Consider the following 23602-nt stretch of genomic DNA (forward strand, 5'->3'; position numbering starts at 1 on the left):
TTCGCTCTCTGTGTTTTATCCCTGCCACCTTCAGAATTTGAAAGAGAGTATTCCAACGAACATTGTCAAAGCTTTCTCTAAGTCTACTAATGCTACAAAAATAGATTTGTCTTTCCTTATTCTTTCTTCTAAGATAAGTCGTAGGGTCAGTATTGCCTCAGGTGTTCCAACATTTCTATGGAATCCAAACTGATCTTCCCCGCGGTCGGCTTCTATCAGTTTTTCCATTCGACTGTAAAGAATTCGCGTTAGCATTTTGCAGCTGTGACTTATTAAACTGATAGTTCGGTAATTTTCACATCTGTCAACTCCTGCTTTCTTTGGGATTGGGATTATTATATTCTTCTTGCAGTGTGAGGATATTTTGCCTGTCTTATACATCTTGCTCACCAGATGGTAGAGTTTTGTAAGGACTTTCTCTCCCAAGGATGTCAGTAGTTCTGATGGAATGTTGTCTACTCCAGGGGCATTGTTTCGACTCAGGTCTTTCAGTGCTCTGTCAAACTCTTAATGCAATATCATATCTCTCATTTCATCTTCATCTACATCCTTTTCCATTTCCGTAATATTGTCCTCAAGTACCTCGCCCTTGTATAGGCCCTCTATATACTCCTTCCACCGCTCTGCTTTCCCTTGTTTGCTTAGAACTTGGTTTCCATCAAAACTCTTGATATTCATGCAAGTGGTTCTCCTTTCTCCAAAAGTCTCTTAAATTTTCCTGTAGGCAGTATCTACCTTACCCCTAGTGAGATGAACCTCTACATCCTTACATTTGCGCTTTAGCCATCCCTGCTTAGCCATTTTGCTCTTCCTGTCGATATCATTTTTGAGACGTTTGTATTCCTTTTTGCCTGCTTCATTTACTGCATTTTTATATTTTCTCCTTTCATTAATTAAATTGAATATTTCTCCTGTTACCCCAGGGTTTCTACTAGCCCTCGTCTTTTTACCTATTTGATACTCTGCTGCCTTCACTACTTCATCCCTCAGAGCTACCCATTCTTCTTCTACTGTATTTCTTTCCCCCATTCCTGTCAATTGTCCCCTTATACTCTCCCTGAAACTCTGTACAACCTCTGGTTCTTTCAGTTTATCCAGGTCCCGTCTCCTTAAATTCCCACATTTTTGCAGTTTCTTCAGTTTTAATCTGCAGTTCATAACCAATAGATTGTGGTCAGAGTCCACATCTGCCGCTAGAAATGTCTTACAATTTAAATCCTGTTTCCTAAATCTCTGTCTTACCATTATATAATCTATCTGATACATTTTAGTATCTCCAGGGTTCTTCCATGTATACAACCTTCTTTGATGATTCTTAAACAAAGTATTAGCTATGATTAAGTTATTCTCTGCGCAAAATTCTACCAGGCGGATTCCTCTTTCATTTCTTAGCCCCAATCCATATTCACCTTCTATTGTTTCCTTCTCTCCCTTTTCCTACTGACGAATTCCGGTCACCCATGACCATTAAATTTTCGTCTCCCTTCACTACCTGAATAATTTCTTTTATCTCATCATACATTTCATCAATTTCATCGTCATCTGCAGAGCTAGATGGCATATAAACTTGTACTACTGTAGTAAGCGTGGGCTTCGTGTCTATCTTGGCCACAACAATGCGTTCACTATGCTGTTTGTAGTCGCTTAACCGTACACCTACTTTTTTTATTCATTATAAAACCTACTCCTGCATTACCCCTATTTGATTTTGTATTTATAACCCTGTATTCACCTGACCAGAAGTCTTGTTCCTCCTGCCACCGAACATTACTAATTCCCACTATATCTAACTTTAACCTATCCATTTCCCTTTTTAAATTTTTAAATCTACCCGCCAGATTAAGGGATCTGACATTTCACGCTCCGATCCGTAGAACGCCAGTTTTCTTCCTCCTGATAACGACATCCTCTTGAGTAGTCGCCGCCCGGAGATCCGAATGGGGGACAATTTTACCTCCGGAATATTTTACCAAGTGGACGCCATCATCATTTAATCATACTGTAAAGCTGCATGCCCTCGGGAAAAATTACGACTGTAGTTTCCCCTTGCTTTCATCCGTTCGCAGTACCAGAAGAGCAAGGCCGTTTTGGTTAATGTTACAAGGCCAGGTCAGTAAATCATCCAGACTGTTGCTCCTGCAACTACTGAAAAGGTTGCTGCCCATCTTTATGAACCACACATTTGTCTGTCCTCTCAAAAGATACCCCTCCGTTGTGGTTGCACCTACAGTACAGATTGCACCATGATTCATGGGGAGGTGGGGGGTAGGGGGGTAGAAATGGTTAGGGAGTTCAATATTCTGAGATTCACAGTGTCAAGAGTGTGATTACGACACTTCACATATTACTTCACATCACGGACAACATAGTGGCCTACTGCGATACATGTAATGACCGAGAGCAGCGGCGTTTGCGTAGTGCTGTCACTGCTAACAGATCAGCAACACTACGTGAAATAACCGCAGATATCGATGTGAAACGCAGGAATGATGTATCCGTTAGGAAACTGCGGTGAAATTTAGCGTTAATGGGCTATGGCAGTAGATGACTGAAGCGACATCGCGTGCAGAGCCTCTTCTGGGCTCGCAACTACATCGGTTGGACAGTGGAAACCCGTGACCTGGTCAGATGAGCCCCGATTTCAGTCGAATAGGGCTGACTGTAAGGGTCGAGTGTGGCACAGACCCTACGAAGCCAGGGACCCAAATTGTCAACAAGGCACTGTGTTTGGTACTGGTGGCTCCGTAATTGTGTGGGCTGCGCTTTCATGGAATGGACTGGGTTCTCTGGCCCACAATTGTGCGTGATCCGTTTGAACAACATTCTGAACAATTCGAGTGAATGGTTTGGCCACCCGAGATGTATACCAACGAACATTTCTGGGCCATAATAGAGGTGTCAGTTCGTGCACATAATCCTGCACTGACAACACTTTTACGATTATGGACATGCCACGTCGATCTGCTGCACTACGCAGGGTAAAAGGAGGTCCGACATGGCAGTAGGAGGTATCCCACCACTTTGTGTCATTAGTGTTATATTGCCTCTGAGGCGATTAATAATACATCATCAACACACTATCGTGGGGTATTTTGGAAGTCACGTCTCCAGTTTTGTCGACAATGTTCCTCCATCATAACGTGCTGTATGATTGCCACGACCTGCGGCTTTCAGAACATCATATGAGAATACTACTTGGGTTTCATCCGAGTGCTCTTTCCCCAGTCCATGCAGATTCGAACAATGATAGTCATTCCATTTGAGAACCCTCATTTCGTTTGAGTTCAGATTACACTCTCAGAATCTAGAATATGAATGCCAATGATCTTAGACGGTTGGTTTGTGGATCACTTCCTTTATCTTTCATATAGAAGACATGTGTCACATTTGATTTTGTTCCAATTACTGGCAGCAGATTTTAGTTAAGGGATCTGCAATAAACTATGGTTAAAGCGGAAGCCGACTCAGCTGTGGAATCAGCAGAAAAACAGAGGAGGACTGGAGCGCCTTTACACACCCTGATGAGCGGCGTGTGGCGGAAGACGGAGAGCACGGCCTCCGCGTCGCTGCACGCCTCGTCCAACAGAGGGCCCTGACGGTCGCCGCGCTCGTGCCTAGGCGCCCGCCCGCCCGGCGCCTCCGCCGCCAGCAGGGCGCGCCCCTGCGGCCGCAGGCAGGAGTCGCGGCTGCGCGCCGCAGCCCACTCCACCGACGACACCAGCATCGACGCCGCAGCTGCCGCCGTCGTCGCGTTGTCGTTCGCTGGTAACAGAGGGACGCATCTGAGTCTGCTTCTTCTTCTTTCCTGTCTTTTCTTTATACAATAAGTCGTTCTTCAGCCACCTTATTACTATTAGACAGCGCATACCACAAGTGCCGTGACCAGCACTCGTACTGGTATTGTAGACACGTTCATAGCACACATTGCGCATCTGCTTTTGGTAGGCTGCATATCGGTTTTAGTCGAGAACAGACTAGCTGTGAACTGACTGAGAAGCAAGTCCTGTAAGTCATCGGGTGACACGTTATTTCAGTACATTCTTCTCGCACAGCTGTGCACAAACTCTCCAGTTATATAAGATTTTTTTTTTAATTCTGCGCTACAATATCAGCTGCAAATGTAAGGACAGGATGATGAATTTTGAAACTGTTGCGGAGCGATGGGACGAGCACTACAAGTGCAAAAATATGTAATTTATGTAAAGAAAATTGTTTCACGCTAAAAACGACGGATCCGCCAGCTGTCATCGAGCTGCAGGGAATGCAGTATGAGGGAAACGGAAGTGTGTGCGGTGGAGTTGTGGGTCGACAGGCTGAGAGGCACGGACGGGTCGCATACGTCGCCCCGGTCTCCTTCCATTATTAAGAAAGAGAGTTGCCACACTGGTGACCATGTCAGGATTCAGCTTCAATTAGAGTGGAATGTTCTGATTTAGCTTACGTGAGTTTTAACACTGGAACCGCAGGTGGGTCACTTTTTAATTCTTTCGTTTGACACTTTTTTTTTAAATTATTACCTAGAGTGCTGAATTTCTCTGCCTTTTTATGGAATAAGATAATTAGCGATTATACTTAATTTTGCATTTTATGTAGAAAGCTTAAAAGAGAAATACGAAGATTTACCTAGAACTGTGGATGGGTCAGTCCTGACCCCTCTGCTGCAGGCGCTATAACAATCGCATTTTTCTTAGAACTTCCTTTTATCTCACTGCCTGATGCCGCCGCGTGAATCCATCAGGGGAGGAGAGGGAGAGCAGGTTGTAACACGTCTGATCGTGTACGTAGCTATTGTGCTGCTGGTGCTTTGTCTTATAAGATACGGTTTTAGTTGTGCATTCTACTGTAACTGCGTAAATAGTGCTTGCAACATACAGATTTATTATGGCTATACGTCTACGATTAGAAGAGGACACTATAAAGGTGATAAATGAGATTTTGGGTCATGAATTTGACGGCGAGCCGCTGGAGTCTTCATCTGAGGAAGAAATACCACCACTTATAGTTTCAGATTTTTCATCAGAAGATGATGTTACTCCTCAGGATGTTCTACTAATATTGATGAGGAAGGTATTCAGGTTTATGTATTTGTTTTTATAATAATTATTGTTTATGTATGTGCTGCATAATTAGAGATTACAATTACAACACTGATGTATATACTGCTTATGAACTTTTGTTTTTTATTCTAATATTCAACAATATATTACGTACATGACAAAAAAGATTAAGGAAAGGCAAACCTACTGTCCTCGCATTTGTAGACTTAGAGAAAGCCTTGGACAATGTTGACTGGAATACTCTCTTTCAAATTCTGAAGGTGGCAGGGGTAAAATACAGGGAGAAAAAGGCTATTTACAATTTGTACAGAAACCAAATGAATGAAATAAATAGGAAGTGCAGGGAAGCTAAGACAAAATGGCTGCAGGAAAAATGTGAAGACATCGAAAAAGATATGATTGTCGGAAGGACAGACTCAGCATACAGGAAAGTCAAAACAACCTTTGGTGACATTAAAAGCAACGGTGCTAACATTAAGAGTACAAAGGGAATTCCACTGTTAAATGCAGAGGAGAGAGCAGATAGGTGGAAAGAATACATTGAAAGCCTTTATGAGCGTGAAGATTTGTCTGATGTAATAGAAGAAGAAACAGGAGTCGATTTAGAAGAGATAGGGGATCCAGTATTAGAATCGGAATTTAAAAGAGCTTTGGAGGACTTACGGTCAAATAAGGCAGAAGGGATAGATAACATTCCATCAGAATTTCTAAAATCATTAGGGAAAGTGGCAACAAAACGACTATTCATGTTGGTGTGTAGAATATATGAGTCTGGCGGCATACCATCTGACTTTCGGAAAAGCATCATCCACACAATTCTGAAGACGGCAAGAGCTGACAAGTGCGAGAATTATCGCACAATCAGCTTAACAGCTCATGCATCGAAGCTGCTTACAAGAATAATATACAGATGAATGGAAAAGAAAATTGAGAATGCGCTAGGTGACGATCAGCTTGGCTTTAGAAAAAGTAAAGGCACGAGAGAGGCAATTCTGACGTTACGGCTAATAATGGAAGCAAGGCTAAAGAAAAATCAAGACACGTTCATAGGATTTGTCGACCTGGAAAAAGCGCTCGACAATTTAAAATGGTGCAAGCTGTTCGAGATTCTGAAAAAAGTAGGGGTAAGCTATAGGGAGACACGGGTCATATACAATATGTACAACTAAGAGGGAATAATAGGAGTGGACGATCAAGAACGAAGTTCTAGTATTAAGCAGGGTGTAAGACAAGGCTGTAGCCTTTCGCCCCTACTCTTCAATCTGTACATCGAGGAAGCAATGATGGAAAAAAAGAAAGGTTCAGGAGTGGAATTAAAATACAAGGTGAAAGGATATCAATGTTACGATTCGCTGATGACATTTCTATCCTGAGTGAAAGTGAAGAAGAATTAAATGATCTGTTGAACGGAATGAACAGTCTAATGAGTGCACTGTATGGTTTGAGAGTAAATCGAAAAAAGACGAAGGTAATGAGAAGTAGTAGAAATGAGAACAGCGACCAACTTAACATCAGTATTGATGGTCACGAAGTCAATGAAGTTAAGGAATTCTGCTACCTAGGCAGTAAAATAACCAATGATGGACGGAGCAAGGAGGACATCAAAAGCAGACTCGCTGTGGCAGAAAAGGCATTTCTGGCCAAGAGAAGTCTACTAATATCAAATACCGGCCTTAATTTGAGGAAGAAATTTCTGAGGATGTATGTCTGGAGTACAGCATGGAAACATGGACTGTGGGAAAACCGGAACAGAAGAGAATCGAAGCATTTAAGATGTGGTGCTATAGACGAATGTTGAAAATTTGGTAGACTGATAAGGTAAGGAATGAGGAGGTTCTACGCAGAATCGAAGAGGAAAGGAATATGTCGAAAACACTGATAAGGAGAAGGGACTGGATGATAGGACATCTGCTAAGACATGAGGGAATGACTTCCATGGTACTAGAGGGAGCTGTAGAGGGCAAAAACTGTAGAGGAAGACAGAGATTGGAATACGTCTAGCAAATAATTGAGGACGTAGGTTGCAAGTGCTACTCTGAGATGAAGAGGTTAGCACAGGAAAAGAATTCGTGGCGGGCCGCATCAAACCAGTCAGTAAGTAGATTGATGACAAAAAAAAAAAAAAAACAGGAACCAGATGGCAGTTATAACAGTCAAGGGACATGAAAGGGAAGCATTGGTTGGGAAGGCAGTGAGACAGAGTTGTAGCCTCTCCCCGATCTTATTAAATCTGTATATAGAGCAAGCATAAAGGAAACAAAAGGACTTGGAACAGCAGTTGAACGGAATGGACACTATCTTGAAAGGAGGATATAAGATGAACATCAACAAAAGCAAAACGAGGATAATGGAATGTAGTCTAATTAAGTCGGGTGATACTGAGAGAATTAGATTAGGAAATGAGACACTTAAAGTACACTGCTGGAAATGGAAAAAAGAACACATTGACACCGGTGTGTCAGACCCACCATACTTGCTCCGGACACTGCGAGAGGGCTGTACAAGCAATGATCACACGCACGACACAGCGGACACACCAGGAGCCGCGGTGTTGGCCGTCGAATGGCGCTAGCTGCGCAGCATTTGTGCACCGCCGCCGTCAGTGTCAGCCAGTTTGCCGTGGCATACGGAGCTCCATCGCAGTCTTTAACACTGGTAGCATGCCTCGACAGCGTGGACGTGAACCGTATGTGCAGTTGACGGACTTTGAGCGAGGGCGTATAATGGGCATGCGGGAGGCCGGGTGGACGTACCGCCGAATTGCTCAACACGTGGGGCGTGAGGTCTCCACAGTACATCGATGTTGTCGCCAGTGGTCGGCGGAAGGTGCACGTGCCCGTCGACCTGGGACCGGACCGAAGCGACGCACGGATGCACGCCAAGACCGTAGGATCCTACGCAGTGCCGTAGGGGACCGCACCGCCACTTCCCAGCAAATTAGGGACACTGTTGCTCCTGGGGTATCGGCGAGGACCATTCGCAACCGTCTCCATGAAGCTGGGCTACGGTCCCGCACACCGTTAGGCCGTCTTCCGCTCACGCCCCAACATCGTGCAGCCCGCCTCCAGTGGTGTCGCGACAGGCGTGAATGGAGGGACGAATGGAGACGTGTCGTCTTCAGCGATGAGAGTCGCTTCTGCCTTGGTGCCAATGATGGTCGTATGCGTGTTTGGCGCCGTGCAGGTGAGCGCCACAATCAGGACTGCATATGACCTATGCACTCAAGGCCAACACCCGGCATCATGGTGTGGGGAGCGATCTCCTACACTGGCCGTACACCTCTGGTGATCGTCCATGGGACACTGAATAGTGCACGGTACATCCAAACCGTCATCGAACCCATCGTTCTACCATTCCTAGACCGGCAAGGGAACTTGATGTTCCAGCAGGACAATGTACGTCCGCATGTATCCCGTGCCACCCAACGTGCTCTAGAAGGTGTAAGTCAACTACCCTGGCCAGCAAGATCTCCGGATCTGTCCCCCATTGAGCATGTTTGGGACTGAATGAAGCGTCGTCTCACGCGGTCTGCACGTCCAGCACGAACGCTGGTCCAACTGAGGCGCCAGGTGGAAATGGCATGGCAAACCATTCCACATGTTTGCATCCAGCATCTCTACGATCGTCTCCATGGGAGAATAGCAGCCTGCATTGCTGCGAAAGGTGGATATACACTGTACTAGTGCCGACATTGTGCATGCTCTGTTGCCTGTGTATATGTTCCTGTGGTTCTGTCAGTGTGATCATGTGATGTATCTGACCCCAGGAATGTGTCAATAAAGTTTCCCCTTCCTGGGACAATGAATTCACGGTGTTCTTATTTCAATTTCCAGGAGTGTAGTAAAGGAGTTTTGCTACTTCGGGAGCAAAATAACTGATGATGGTCGAAGTAGAGGGGATATAAAATGTAGTCTGGTAATGGCAAGGAAAGAGTATCTGAAGAAGAGGAATTTGTTAACATCGAGTATTGATTTAAGGGTCAGGAAGTCGTTTCTGAAAGTATTTGTAGGAGTATAGCCATGTATGGAAGTGAAACATGTACGACAAATACGTTGGACAAGAAGAGAATAGAAGCTTTCGAAATGTGGTACTACAGAAGAATGCTGAAGATTAGATGGGTAGATAACGTAACTAATGAGGAGGTATTGAATAGAATTGGGGAGAACAGGAGTTTGTGGCAGAACTTGACAAGAAGAAGAGATCGGATGGTAGGACATGTTCTGCGGCATCAAGGGAGCTCCAATTCAGTATTAGAGGACAGCGTAGTGGGTAAAATTCGTAGAGGGAGGCCAAGAGATAAATACACTAAACAGATTGAGATGGATGTAGGTTGCAGTAGTTACTCAGAGATGAAGAAGCTTGCACAGGATAGAGTAGTATGAAGAGCTGCATCAAACCAGTCTCACTACTGAAGCCCACAACAATAACAACATTAAGTACCAATACCTGCTGTAATACTAATTACTACTATTACAGGAGCAGTTGTCAAAAAGCCCACGTCAGCTTGTGAGCATTTGCGTAGTAGGCAACGAAATGAACAACGTTGTGGACTATAACCAACGGCCTTGCCACAGAGGTAACACCGGTTCCCGTCAGATCACCGACGTTAAGCCCTGTTGGGCTGGGCTAGTGCTTGGATGGGTGACCATCTGGCCTGCCGAGCGTTGTTGGCAATCGCCGTGCACTCAGCCATTGTGAGGCAAACTGATGAGCTACTTGATTGAAAATTAGCGGCGGCGGCCTCAGAAACTGACATGTGGCTGGGAGAGCGGTGTGCTGACCACATGATCCTCCATATCCACATCCAGTGACACCTGTGGACTGAGGATTACACGGCGACCAGTCGGTACCTTTGGGCCTTCTTGGCCTGCGCAGGAGGAGTTAGTTAGTTTGTGGACTATAGATAGAGATATTGTAGCACCAGATGGAACTACCTTAAAAATGGGAGATATACACTATTTGATCAAAAGTATCCGGACACCTGGCTGAAATTGACTTACTAGTTCGTGGCGCCCTCTATCGGTAGTTCTGGAATTCAATATGGTGTCAGTCCACATTTACCCTTGATGACAGTTTCCACTCCCGAAGACATACATTCAATCGGGGGCTAGAAGGTTTCTTGGGGAATGGCACCCGATTCTTCTCGAAGTGCTGCACTAAGGAGAGGTATCGAGGTCCTTTGGTGACGCCTGGTATGAAGCCAGAATTCCAAAACACCCAAAACATATTCTATAGGGTTCAGGTCAGGTCTCTGTACAGCCAGTCAACTACAGGGATGTTATTGTCAGGCCGTCTATTATGGACAGGTGAGTATTGGAACAAGGCCAGTTGGGGCAAAGTACCACTATCCAAGATGGCGGCGATGACGTCAATGAAAATGGTGACGATGACGTCAATTAAGATGGCCGATTTTGTCTGGGATTTGATTTGGCGGGAAAGTACCATGTAACCCTCCCCCCATAAAAATGTTCGCGAAGTTCAAATTCCATCGTGATAATCCACCACGTCCCAGTTCTCTCTACTAATCAAAGAAATGGTGAGAAAAAAGAAACTTGCCTTTATTATTTAACCAATTTAATGCAATTGTGTTCTCCACTGGGGCTGGACTCCAACTGGCTTAGTTCATATCATCGCCACCAGAGGACGACACCGTGACGTCAGTTGATGACGCAAGTAGCATTATTCAAGATGGCCGTACCCATTGTGTTCACCACGAGCTCCAGAGTCCAACTGGCTTAGTTCCTATCGGTGCCACCAAAGAGCGCTCTCCTGATGTCAGATCATGACGTAAGTAATGGTATTGAAGATAACAGCACCCAGTGTGTTCACCGCAAGCTCCACAGCCCAACTGGCATAGTTCAAATGGGTGCCACCAGATGGCGCTGTCCTGACGTCAGATCATGACGCAGATACCGGTATTCAAGATGATGGCACACACTGTGTTCACCGCGAGCTCTAGTTCCCAACTGACTTCGTTCATATGGTAGCCACCAGATAGCACTACCGTGAAGTCGGGCGAAGACACATGGTCGTCTAGTCTCTCTCTTTTGCGTGTTATAACTGGACACACGCCACATCAGCAGCCCACAGGCGAGAGACCGCTTACATCACAGCCTCAAGCCCGCACATTTATACTAGTGCTGGACACAGTCTTCTGTATATGCTAACGAATTTAACGGAACACAAGTGACACCAACATTGCTCACCTAACCTATCAATTACCTACGTACTTAATTCCATTTCAATTTTCATCATATTCAATAAGCCGATTTACAATTTCAATAATCGATGATCAAATGAGCAGTTCCACACTTTCCCACTAGTACAGCGGTGTACCTTCATGACCTAGCACCTATCACCCCTAGAATGCAGCACTCCTCTTGGCTACTGCATTAGTCATGTGACTCGATTTCATAGAACCTAGGATTTGGAGTCAATTTTCACCAATGCCATACCCAACTGGACTTGGAATCAAATAGTTAAACTCTCCACCACGATATGCAACCAAGGACCGCGACCCCTACTGACCCATGTTGGCGAGCTAACGTGCTCTAACGTGCACTAACCTGTACTAACTCGCACAGCACATGTCATCATCCAAGATGGTGGGGCGACATGGCGGGAAAGCAGATCTGAGCAAAAGTCTTTATTTTGCACATGGTGTCTCCACCCTGATATTTACTGTCCAACTAACATAGTACACACTACTCCCATCAGATCGTACTGTCATCTCTCCTATGACCTAATCCTAGATGGAGGATGGTAGAGGCGAGAATTCTCCTAAAATTACTCAGGCTGCGCTAGGGTGCTGGGGAGAGAAAAGAAGGAGTACACTCTATTCACTTTCAAACATTTTATTTACAGATCGAATATATTTATCACACTGAGGCAAAAAGCTCTTATGTTTGCGCTCACAATACACAGTTTGCAGATGCGCAAGTAACTCCTAATTTACACATATAATTTGATTACAGACTTTCAGACTCCTCCTAACTAATTCAGCACAGATGTGTATAGATACGCTCAGTACTTTGTCCAAATAACTCATAACACAGCCTACACACCTGCTCGCAAAATAATTCAGTCAATGCCCGCAAGCACCCTCTTCCAGTAGAGTGCACAGGCAACCCCAAAGAGTTGGGGCGGCCGTCAGCTGTGACACCATGCACAAGCACCCGCCACTTGTCCCGCAAGCGGCCACATCCCTTTCATACTTCATTTCTGAGAAGGTGCTATCGCAATTCATGTTCACCCAGAAGCTGATGATGACGCTGTCGGACGGGAGCGAAGACATATTTACAGAGCGCAAACAGTAGAATCTCATTCGCGCACGCATGCAGCCGATGTGGTCGTCAGCTGTCAAACCACACTCACACGTCTGTTCAGGACTGCGCTCCTCACACCCCCGAGCCACGGCCGGCTAACGCAGGTGAACGTTGCGTGCCTCTATACATTCACGGTTATACTGAGGACATAGCATTCCAAGGCGCGCTCACGCCGGTCTCTTATGCGAGACATATCCAGGTCCCACTTATCTCTACCATTGAAGGTAGAATAGCACAGGGTGCGTTGACACACGCACTGAGCCGTGTGAACCCGCCCCAACGTGGCTCTCACCTCGCCGCGTGGCGACTCAGCATTCTAAAACTTTCTTAATGTTATTCTTACGTCACATAGCTTTGTGAAAAAAATAACAACCAAGTCGACCTCCCGGGAAATGTATAGCCCACCAAAAACATTTAACGCACGCTTTTTTGATGTCTCAGTTTGTATGCACAAAAATTCTGACCCTAACAGAATCTGTTTACGAAAATAACATCTAATGCACTCATCCCAGCACTCCTAATATCTTTCCCCTCCAGATTTCAACATACACAAACGTTCCCTCAGCTATGTACAGACCCCTATACCCCAGCACAAACGATGCAGCATTCTTATTTGCTCTTATCGAATTTACACTCCGAATTAGTTATGCCGCCGGTATCGAAGCCCCATCCACCTGTTCTTTCTGGTGCTTTCAGCCGTTATATTACACAAATCGCTAAATTCACAGATAAACCCGCAAATTTGTCTACACATTATCAAATACATACCAGACTCACAAGAATATTGCAAGCCAGGAACACAGTTACTACTATAGCTACAATTAAATATTACTATTGCTACTACAGTCTGACCCAAAACAGTGTACAGGGAATCTCTCCTCTTCACGCTGTACTTCAGTATTTATAGCAAATATAATTTTCCACTCATACCCTCGTCATTGTCAATTTGCTCAATCTATATGTCCCTCACGATAGGACACACAGTCATTCTCTCTAGTCATGCCATAACATAAACCATACTAACTTTACAATTCAATATATACACATATTAGACAAACAGTGCAAATATCTTTTATATCCGTAGAGCACCTGAAAAAATTATCATATGCTTACACTCATACCGGGTATATGTTACGATGCTCCCTAGTTCTAGTGAAGCACCATCAGCCTTTTCTTTCTTTCTACAGACGCGACATTCAGGGGAAATAAACTACTTTACAGTGATCACCACTTCGGACCGACAACTAAACCTCACAAAGTGCCATTCATATCGTCATAGTAAACACACCTACTCATTTACACTCTCCTCCCACTGGGGCCAGGAGCTTGAATATTAATGCATGCAACCGATCTGCAACTCAGCAATATATCAACGCATGCAATATCGATCTAGTAAACAAACAATTCTACACCGTACAAAATAACCCATGTTACATCTGTGAGCCCTCAGTGTATCGAAGTAACTCTCAGAACTGATGTACAAGGGCACACTCGTATCCCCATTGGTGCAACCAAGCTACTCTTTCCGGTGCGGACCTGCCTGCTTGCTTCCGTTTCTGCAGGCGTCTCCAGACACTGGGTTAAAAAAAACACACCTGTTTTCACCATAATATTGTATCATTTTCGTCGTACTTCTCGATATCAAGCACACAGAAGTAGCATACCGATCGCTAGCGCAACATAATTCTGTAGATATACACTGGAAATTATTTCTCTACAAACCCGAAACTTCAGCTACGTGGAGCGTGCTCTAGACCACTGAGTAACTAGAAACAAACACATTAAAAATCATATTTCGACCCACGAATACCGATCCCGCTGATGTAACCCATTCCAAATCATCCCTATAATTCACAAGCCAGCCAAGGTCTTTCCCATGTCTAGAGAACAGGCAACCATGTTTGATACATGGCAGATGCACACACCACAGTCGATCTCTCAAATAAATAATGGCGCCAAATGTGGAGAAGGAGTGAATGGAACAATTTACATGGGACTAAATAACGCTCCACCGCAAAGACACCATCTTCTCAAATTTCGACTTGATCACGAACGCACCTCAACACATACTAAGTATTAGTGCTCTATTCAGTCGCCTAGAGGACTGCAAAGTTAACTCTTATACATTACATGGGGGAGAATAACACTCCGACAGGCCGCTACATTAGGAAAACTGCTGCTGTTAACTGGGAACATCAATCAATACCACCTCAGACTTTGCATACACTGGAACATTCTGGAAAGCCAGCCACATACATCTTCTATCTTTATACATAGAATTAAATGTTACGATCGCGGTCTCAATTGAATGGCATTCGGCAATGAGCGAAGTATCGGAAATACACCGCGCTGAAGGGTGTTGCTCTGGAAATGCAAATATCTGTACCTTCCTTACTACTGGACATACTCTTCCCACTGCCATTGCAGTACCCCAAGTCAAATCCATACCCACCTCACAGTTGAACATAGTGATTTCCTTTACACAAAAACAAACTTCGTAAACCTCATGCTCAAATGCGAACATATCACGCACCCAGCACTAATAATGTTTATAATATTTCGTCAATAACTGTTTGCCTACGATACGAAATAATACTGACCGAAAATCACCGATCTGTGTGCATGTCTCTTACGTTCTTCCTGCGAGTCCTACAACCCGGTCATAGACGTAATCGACCAGATGTTAAAGCAAAAACACGATCCCAACCACTACTGCATGTTGTATCACAAGTGCTCTTTGTTCTACAAGTTTGCACAAGTATCCATGTTAAATGCTGTACCCACTTTGCAAATCGATGTACGACTTTACCTCTGAATGGGGTAGTGTTTTCCAGACAAATATCGTGACGGTAATCATACGAATACGTATTATCAGCCAACCTTACAGCCTCGTTATAAAATCAATGAACTCTGAAAGTGGTTCTGCTAATGAACGTGGTATGTAAGAGGTATTTGTGACTCCCTCACATCGCCCCAACTAGAAAATTCTTTAGTATTTGCAAGGCATTCTGTCCCGAGAGGTTCCGTGACATATACGCAGAGTTATAGGCGATGACTGATTGAGAAAGAGCACAAACAGTAGTAGTAGTAGTAGTAGTAGTAGTAGTAGATGATGTGCCGATTGAATTCCTAAGGAGAAAAAATGTACAGAACCTTCCTAGATCTCTAGTGTTACGCTATATGTTAGAAATTATGTCCATCACTTGGACTCAGGTCTTTCCATTCAAGCACATGCATGCATAGGTACCCACCCACAAGTGAATCATATTTCTTTCACTCTCGTATCTCTAAACGAGGCACCTTCATCGAACCTGACTGCTTCAGTAAAATTACAACGTGCATTTAGTCACACCCTGCAGTACGACCCCAAACTAGATACAAGTAGGCCTACTACAGATCCCTAACCATTCAAATCAATCATCGTTATTCTCTACACAGAAAAATTACACACTATATAAGCTCATACTCCTGGCTACAGTGGAAGGAGAGTGTAAATGCGTAGGTGTGTTTACGTATCTGACGTTATGTATGGCACTTTGCGAGGTTTAGTTGTCGGTCCGAAGTGGTGATCACTCTAAAGTAGTTTATTACCTCTGAATGTCGCGTCTGTAGAAAGAAAGAAAAGGCTGATGGTGCTTCGCTAGAACTCGGAAGCATCGTAACATATACCCGGCATGAGTGTAGGCATATGATGATTTTTTTCGAGTGCTGTACAGATATCAAAAATATCTGCACTGTTTGTCTAAAATGTGGATATACTGAATTGTAAGGTTAGTATAGTTTATGTTATGGCATGACTAGAGAGAATGACTGTGTGTCCTGAGCAGATTGACAACGATGAGTAAATGGGTAAGAATTTTTAAGTGGAAAATTATATTTGCTATAAATACTGAAGTACAGTAGTCAAGGGGAGAGATTAGATGTACACTGATTGGTGTCAGACTGTAGCGGCAATAGACATATTTAATTGTAGCTACAGTGGTAAATATGTTCCTGGCTTGCAATATTCTCGTAAGTCTGGTATGTATTTGATAATGAGGTGACAATTTTGAGTGTTTAATTCTGAATGCAGTTCAGTGATCTGTGTAATATAACAGCAGGAAGCACCAGAAAGAACAGGTGGATGTTGCTTCGATACCGGCGGTATAACTAATTCGGAGTGTAAATTCGATAAGAGGAAATAAGAATGCTCCATCGTATGCGCTGGGGTATAGGGGTCTGTACATAGCGCAGGGAACGTTTGTATATGTTGAAATCTGGAGGGGAAAGACATTAGGAGTGCTGGGATGAGTGCATTAGATGTTATTTTCGTAAACAGAATCTGTTAGGGTCAGAATTTTTGTGCATACAAACTGAGACATCAAGAAAGCGTGCGTTAAATGTTTTTGGTGGGCTATACATTTCCCGGGAGGTCGACTTGGTTGTTATTTTTTTCACAAAGCTATGTGACGTAAGAATAACATTAAGAAAGTTTTAGAATTCTGAGTCGCCACGCGGCGAGGTGGGAGCCACGTTGGGGCGGGGTCGCACGGCTCAGTGCGTGTGTCAACGCACCCTGTGCTATTCTACCTTCAATGGTAGAGATAAGTGGGACCTGGATATGTCTCGCATATGAGACCGGCGTGAGCGCGCCTTAGAATGCTATGTCCTCAGTATAACCGTGACTGTATAGAGGCACGCAACGTTCACCTGCGTTAGGCGGCCGCGGCTCGGGGGTGTGAGGAGCGCAGTCCTGAACAGACGTGTGAGTGTGGTTTGACAGCTGACGACCACATCGGCTGCATGCGTGCGCGAATGAGATTCTACTGTTTGCGCTCTGTAAATATGTCTTCGCTCCCGTCCGACAGCGTCATCATCAGCTTCTGGGTGAACATGAATTGCGATAGCACCTTCTCAGAAATGAAGTATGAATGGGATGTGGCCGCTTGCGGGACAAGGGGTGGGGGCCTGTGCATGGTTTCACAGCTGACGGCCGCCCCAACTCGTTGGGGTTGCCTGTGCGGTCTACTGGAAGAGGGTGCTTGCGGGCATTGACTGAATTATATTGCGAGCAGGTGTGTAGGCTGTGTTATGAGGTATTTGGACAAAGTACTGAGCGTATCTATACATATCTGTGCTGAATTAGTTAGGAGGAGTCTAAAAGTCTGTAATCAAATTATATGTGTAAATTAGGAGTTACTTGCGTATCTGCAGACTGTGTATTGTGAGCGCAAACATAAGAGCTTCTTGCCTCAGTGTGATAAATATATTCGCCCCTACAGACCTCCATCTGGGATTAGGTCATAGGAGGGATGACAGTACGATCTGATGGCTGTGATGTGTACAATGCCATTTAGACAGTAAATCTTGTGGTGGAGACACCACTTGCAAAATAAAGACTTGTGTTCAGATCTGTTTTCCCGCCATTTCACCCCACCATCTTGGATGATGACACGTGCTGTGCATGTTAGTACAGGTTAGTGCATGGTGAAACGGTACAGTACCGCCCGATATTGAAAATAGATACAACATTCTTCGTTATTCTTGTCAGAACAACATATTTTTTGTAATAATAACTCAATTTCACTTAATACATCGAAGCAGGATACCAGTGTACAAAAGAGTGAAAATTTATTTATTTAATTGATCATATGTGCATTCCCACAAAACAAATCCCTACATCCAATTTGGTGAGATCTGTGAAATGAATGAATGTATGGTCGTCTGCTAATCGCAGATTGTGAATGTGCAATATATGATCATCTTTGATACGGTCCTTTGGTCACCTTTGGTGGAAACAAAGAGATGAAATTTACCTGAGGTTTGAGCGCTTGAAATGTGGTTGATCAATACGGTAACATGGTGTTCCCCCACCTTGGCCGAGGTGCGAGATGACCTGAAGAATGGCCATGTTTCAGCACTCTGGCGCTTGATCTTGTGTTGGTAAGACCTGTCTAAGTTGTGCTCCGAAAAAGTCAAGAGAATGGAGACAATGGCATGCATGTGAAATACTTAAAGAGTAGTTTGGAATAATTATTTCTCTATTTCAGGAACTTTCGGGGGGAGAATTAAATGACAGGCAGGTAATATTAAGGGGATCGTAGTAATCTTCGGAAGTGACCAACGGTCTCAGTGAAACCACGTGTAGCAATAAGTTGAAATACTTGCGAGTGCTAGTACTAAGTTGGAATACTTGCGAGTGCTAGTACTAAGTTGAAATACTTCCGAGTGCTAAAGTTAAGCTTAATTACTAGCGTGTGTACTATAAGTTGGAAATATTTAAGAAATGGCGTGTGCACGACTTGAAATTAGAGACGAGTACTTCCACGTGGTGAGTACTGTGTGAGTCTCAATCTGTGTATGAGTCAAAGGATAAAGGGAAGTAGTCGTCCATGGTATCCGTTGAGGACTAGTTTGTGTGAGGAATATGTTCTTAATATTACTTTGCATATTATGTTTCCGTGTGACGCTGGATTCAAACTCTAATACTCAGAGAGAAGCAAGGTGAGTCAGCTGTCTATCCAGCAACGCCATTTGGATTGCATTGCACAGGAAGACGTGCATATATCCCCCAGATTACGTAGTAGGAATGAAAAGTTACGAAGTGGGGCAGTGTCGTGTGAAACTGGGATGAATATTAATTGAAGTGGGAAAGCGTAAAGTGAAGTGATTCTAACGTAGTGACTGTTCTTTGTGATGTATGTTGCCAGTGTGATGTATTTCATGTAATTTAAGTATCTGTGGTTTGCATGGGAGAGTAGCAAGATAGGTTCAGAGGCATTGGGTTATATATGTTCCTTTTTGTACCGCTCGGTCTGGAGTAAATTTTCCTGATGATGGGTGTGGGAGTCGAAGTGTGAGATATAGCAAAAGATCCACCATCCTATCCAGAAAGTGCACTTTAGCGTTAGATAAATACGAGACCATAAGATAGAGAATCACCAATGTAAAGCCATGCCCACTGGGCGGAGTTTCTCATGTGTAATTCTTGTATAAAGTGCAATGCTGTGTTTAGGTTATCTTTGACCCACAATAGAATTTATCGGAATAAAAAAGATAGTGAAAATAAAAAGATTGGTGGCCTTGTTCTCCAAACTGTGTGTAGTCATGATACCCAGAATTTGTAATGTGTGCGCCATCCACATTCAGTGCCATGGCCACATGTTGTTCAAAGCCGTTGGGTAAGAAAGAAAATGTGGTATTGGCAGGGCGTAGTGAACAATCAGAGTTGTGTAAATTACTAATAGTCAGATGTGCGTTATCCGTTTCCGTTGCGTAATATTCAAACAGGAGAATAATTTGTAGCGTAATTGTGAGTACTAGAGCTCATAATCAATCATTGATATTGCTCAAGAAATAAGTATAAATCCATTCGCTTGGCAGACCACTCATCTTGCAGGCCTGACTGCTTGATGCCACGGTATGAGCAAGGCATGTGGGTGCCTCTCAACGTTAGTGCACGTTAGTACACGTTATCCCGCCAACATGGGACGGTAGGGGGCGTGGTCCTCGGTTGCATATCGTGGTGAAGAGTTTAACTATTTGATTCCAAGTCCAGGTGGGTACGACATTTGTGAAATTTGATTCCAAGTCCTAGGTTCTATGAAGTCGAGTCACATGATTAATGCAGTAGCCAAGAGGAGTGCTGCATTCTAGGGGTGATAGGCGCTAGGTCATGAAGGAACACCGCTGTACTAGTGGGAAAATGTGGAACTGCTCATTTGATCATCGATTATTGAAATTGTAAATTGACTTATTGAATATGATTGAAATTGAAATGGAATTAAGTACTTAGGTAATTGATAGGTTAGATGAGCGATGTTGATGCCACTTGTGTTCCGTTAAATTCGTTAGCATGTTTACAGAAGGCTATGTCTGGCTCTAGTACGAAGTTGCGGGCTTGAGGCTGTGTACCGTGATTCGTCGCTCCACACAATGTTTTTCCACTGTTCAAACATCCAACGCTTATGCTCCTGACACCAAGCGAAGTGTTGTTTGGCATTTACTGGCGTGATGTGTGGTTTATGAGCAGCCGCTTGACAATGACATCCAAGCTTTCTCACCTCCCACCTAACTCTCATCGTACTTGCAGTGGATCCTATTGCTGTTTGGCATTCTTGTGTGATGGTCTGGGTGGATGTCTCCTCCTCAACTGTCAGTGGTCTCTGTCAATCAAGAGATGATGAAGTAGACCTGTACACTTTTGTGCTGTACCTGTCCCTTCATGTTTCCACTTCACTATCACATCGGAATCAGAGGACCTAGGGATGTTTAGGAGTGTGGAAATATCGAGTACAGACGTATGACACAAGTGACATCCAGTCACCTGACCACGTTCGAATTCCGTGAGTTCCGCGGAGTGCCCCATTGTGGTCTCTCACGATGCCTAATGACTACTGAGGTCGCTGATATGGACTACCTGGTACCAGGTGGCAGCACAATGCACCAAATATGAAAAACGTATGTTTTCTGAGGTGTCCGGGTAATTTTGATCACATAGTGTAGGTGACTGTCCACCTGGTAGATATGGACAACAGACTATGCAGGGCCATCTCCGCATGCAAAACGAAACGAGAATGAGACCTGTTACAATTTTTGGCGTCTTATGGTAAAGCACTCTGTCGTTAGGCCAAGAGTGGCCTACCGGAACCATCCGACAGCCGTGTCATCCTCAGTGGAGGATGCGGATAGGAGGGGCGTGGGGTCAGCACACCAATCTCCCATTTGTTATGATGGTATTCTTGACCGAAACCGTTACTATTCGGTCGAGTAGCTCCTCAATTGGCATCACGAGGCTGCGTGCACCTCGAAAAATGGCAACAGCGCATGGTGGCCCGGATGGGCACCCATCCAAGTGCCGACCACGCCCGACAGCGCTTAACTTCGGTGATCTCACGGGAACCAGTGTATCCACTGCGGCACGGATGTTGCCCTGGCGTGTTATGATAACGGACAAAATTTTGAAACACATTGTAAAATTCACTGAGACCGATTATTGGACCATGAACATTGAAAAACTGGAAGCTTCTATAGCTGTGCTGTACATACGTGGTGCTATATGCGTGAAGAGCTTAGTACTAGACACACTGTCGTCAATAAAGTAGGGAAATAATTTTGTAAAGTCAATAACGGCTCGTGACAGATTCAGAGAGACGATGAGTTATCTCAGATTTGACTCTAGATCCACAAGGTCAGAACGACTGAAAGAAGACAAGTTTGCTTTCGTGTCAGAAATCTGCTATGAGTTAATTGTGATCGCACAGTGTAGCTACAATCGGCGTCACATTTAACAAGCGACGAACATCTTTCTCTCAAAGTAGCTTTGTAGATCCACACAGTTCATGGCCCAAATCTCGAAAACATACGAGCAAAAGTATTGGTTGGCAGCAGATGAAGACTCCAAATATGTCGTGAAATCTTTCATTTATCTAGGAAAGGATGACACCAGGACGATGATGAGCGCCTTGGTGATTTTTTCCTCAAAAAATTGATACAACCATACCTCAATAAAGGAAGAAATGTCACATGTGACAATTTTTTCACATTCTTGGCTCTCTCTGAAATCTTGAAAGCAAATGCGACAAGTCTAGCGGGCACCATGAATCGATCTCGTACGAAAATTCATCTGTTTTTAAAAAAGAAAAGTTACACAGCACAGTATCGTTGAAGAAGAGTAATTCCACACTGACAGTTTACCAGAGAAAGAGCAACAAGAATGTCCTGATTATGCATCCTTGAAGACGGTTTGAAAAAGGAGCCAGATACAATTTCATTTTATAGCAGCTCTAAATAAGATATGGCTATTGTCCGACAAATATCTCGCAAATACTCTGTCAAAGCACAGTCGAGACGTCGGCCTATTCACACATTTTGCAACTTGCTCAGTTTGGCTGGGATAAATGCTTGAGTATTGTGCTATGCTCTAAACAATAGAAGTTGAAACATAGAGACTTCATACTGCGGCTGGGACAGGAGCTGACTGAGAAGTACGCAGCAATGATAACACCACAACTCTGTAAATTATCATACATTTTCTATTTGTTTTACGAAGTTTTTGTGCTGAATATCATTCTTGTAAATATTTTGTCAAGTTACAAATGCTGTTTGTTGTTTACTAAAGAGAATAGGCATGGAATGTTAAGATTTTGTAAGTGGACATGCTGGCCAAGTCAGGGAAAAGCTATTGTCAAAGAGTATAATAAATTGTAAATGCGTTATCGCTGGGCGTGCGAGCGTCCAAAAAAAGTTAGCGTTTGGGAGTCACGAGGAGACTGTTATCGTTGGTTGTGTGTATTCGGCGGTGTGCCTACGCAAAAGTGCGGAGATAAAAAGCCTGTTTCCGAAGTGCGGAGCAGTGAAAAGTGTAAAGAAAGTTTAATATGGGCAAGCTATGTGCATGGATTTATTGGGCACAGTAAAAATGCAGGAAGAGTACTTCACATAATATCAAGAAGACTGGGGACCCTTGCTACTGGCTATAGTGTGGCAATTAGATCAACTTGTGTCCCACAAGCATGTAGCCGCTTGACAAACCAACGCTATCACAAAGTTGAATAAGATCTAGGCTTTTTATAACCAGAAGTGTAATAGGCTGACCAGCGTAATTGGAATTTTATTCCTAAATAACATTTTTTCGTGCATACTGTCACGTAAATAATGTACTATGTCGTTATCCAAGTAGTATCCATCTTATCCCTTTGTACGAACCGAGATAATTAGAAAATAAACTGAAAATCAAGTGAACATTAGTTTATTAGATTATCAAAACATAATTTTCCCAACTTTTAACAATTACGTAGTAATGCAATCTTTGGCTGTAGTATGAATAATGTTAGAAATAGAATGACGCAAAAGCCAGCATTAATATTATTCATTTGCTGATGAAGAGTAACTTTCATAATAAAAAATTAGTAGTTAAACTTCAGGAAACTTGGACACTGAATTTCACTGTCAAAGCACAGCTTTTAATTTATAGCTTGTGGCATAATTTATAACTTTTATTACAAAGAAACATCAGAGTAACTGCTGGTTAATTGACAGTTCTTACCGATGAGTAAATTCAAACAATCTCTCTGCTTGCTACAATTACGACAGTCAGTATTACGGTGAGTAAGTTTCTGTCCACACCCAGTAAACAATTTTTCTTTAATTGATCTATGAAAATTAATATAATAGGTTGTATGCGTTTGTTATTTGATTATTATTTGACTACTGTGACATGTGTGGTGTGAAGTACTTGAA

The 23602-nt window shown here is 43.6% G+C and overlaps 2 pseudogenes; one reads left to right on the forward strand and one right to left on the reverse strand.

Annotated features, from left to right (window-relative positions):
• The first annotated feature begins 9612 nt into the window (after positions 1–9612).
• On the forward strand, positions 9613–9730 carry LOC126357130 (5S ribosomal RNA; annotated as a pseudogene).
• Positions 9731–21175: 11445 nt separating this feature from the next.
• LOC126356923 (5S ribosomal RNA) lies at positions 21176–21293 on the reverse strand (annotated as a pseudogene).
• Positions 21294–23602: the final 2309 nt, after the last annotated feature.

The sequence above is a fragment of the Schistocerca gregaria genome, chromosome 3 (genome assembly GCF_023897955.1).
Source record: "Schistocerca gregaria isolate iqSchGreg1 chromosome 3, iqSchGreg1.2, whole genome shotgun sequence".
NCBI lineage: Eukaryota > Metazoa > Arthropoda > Insecta > Orthoptera > Acrididae > Schistocerca > Schistocerca gregaria.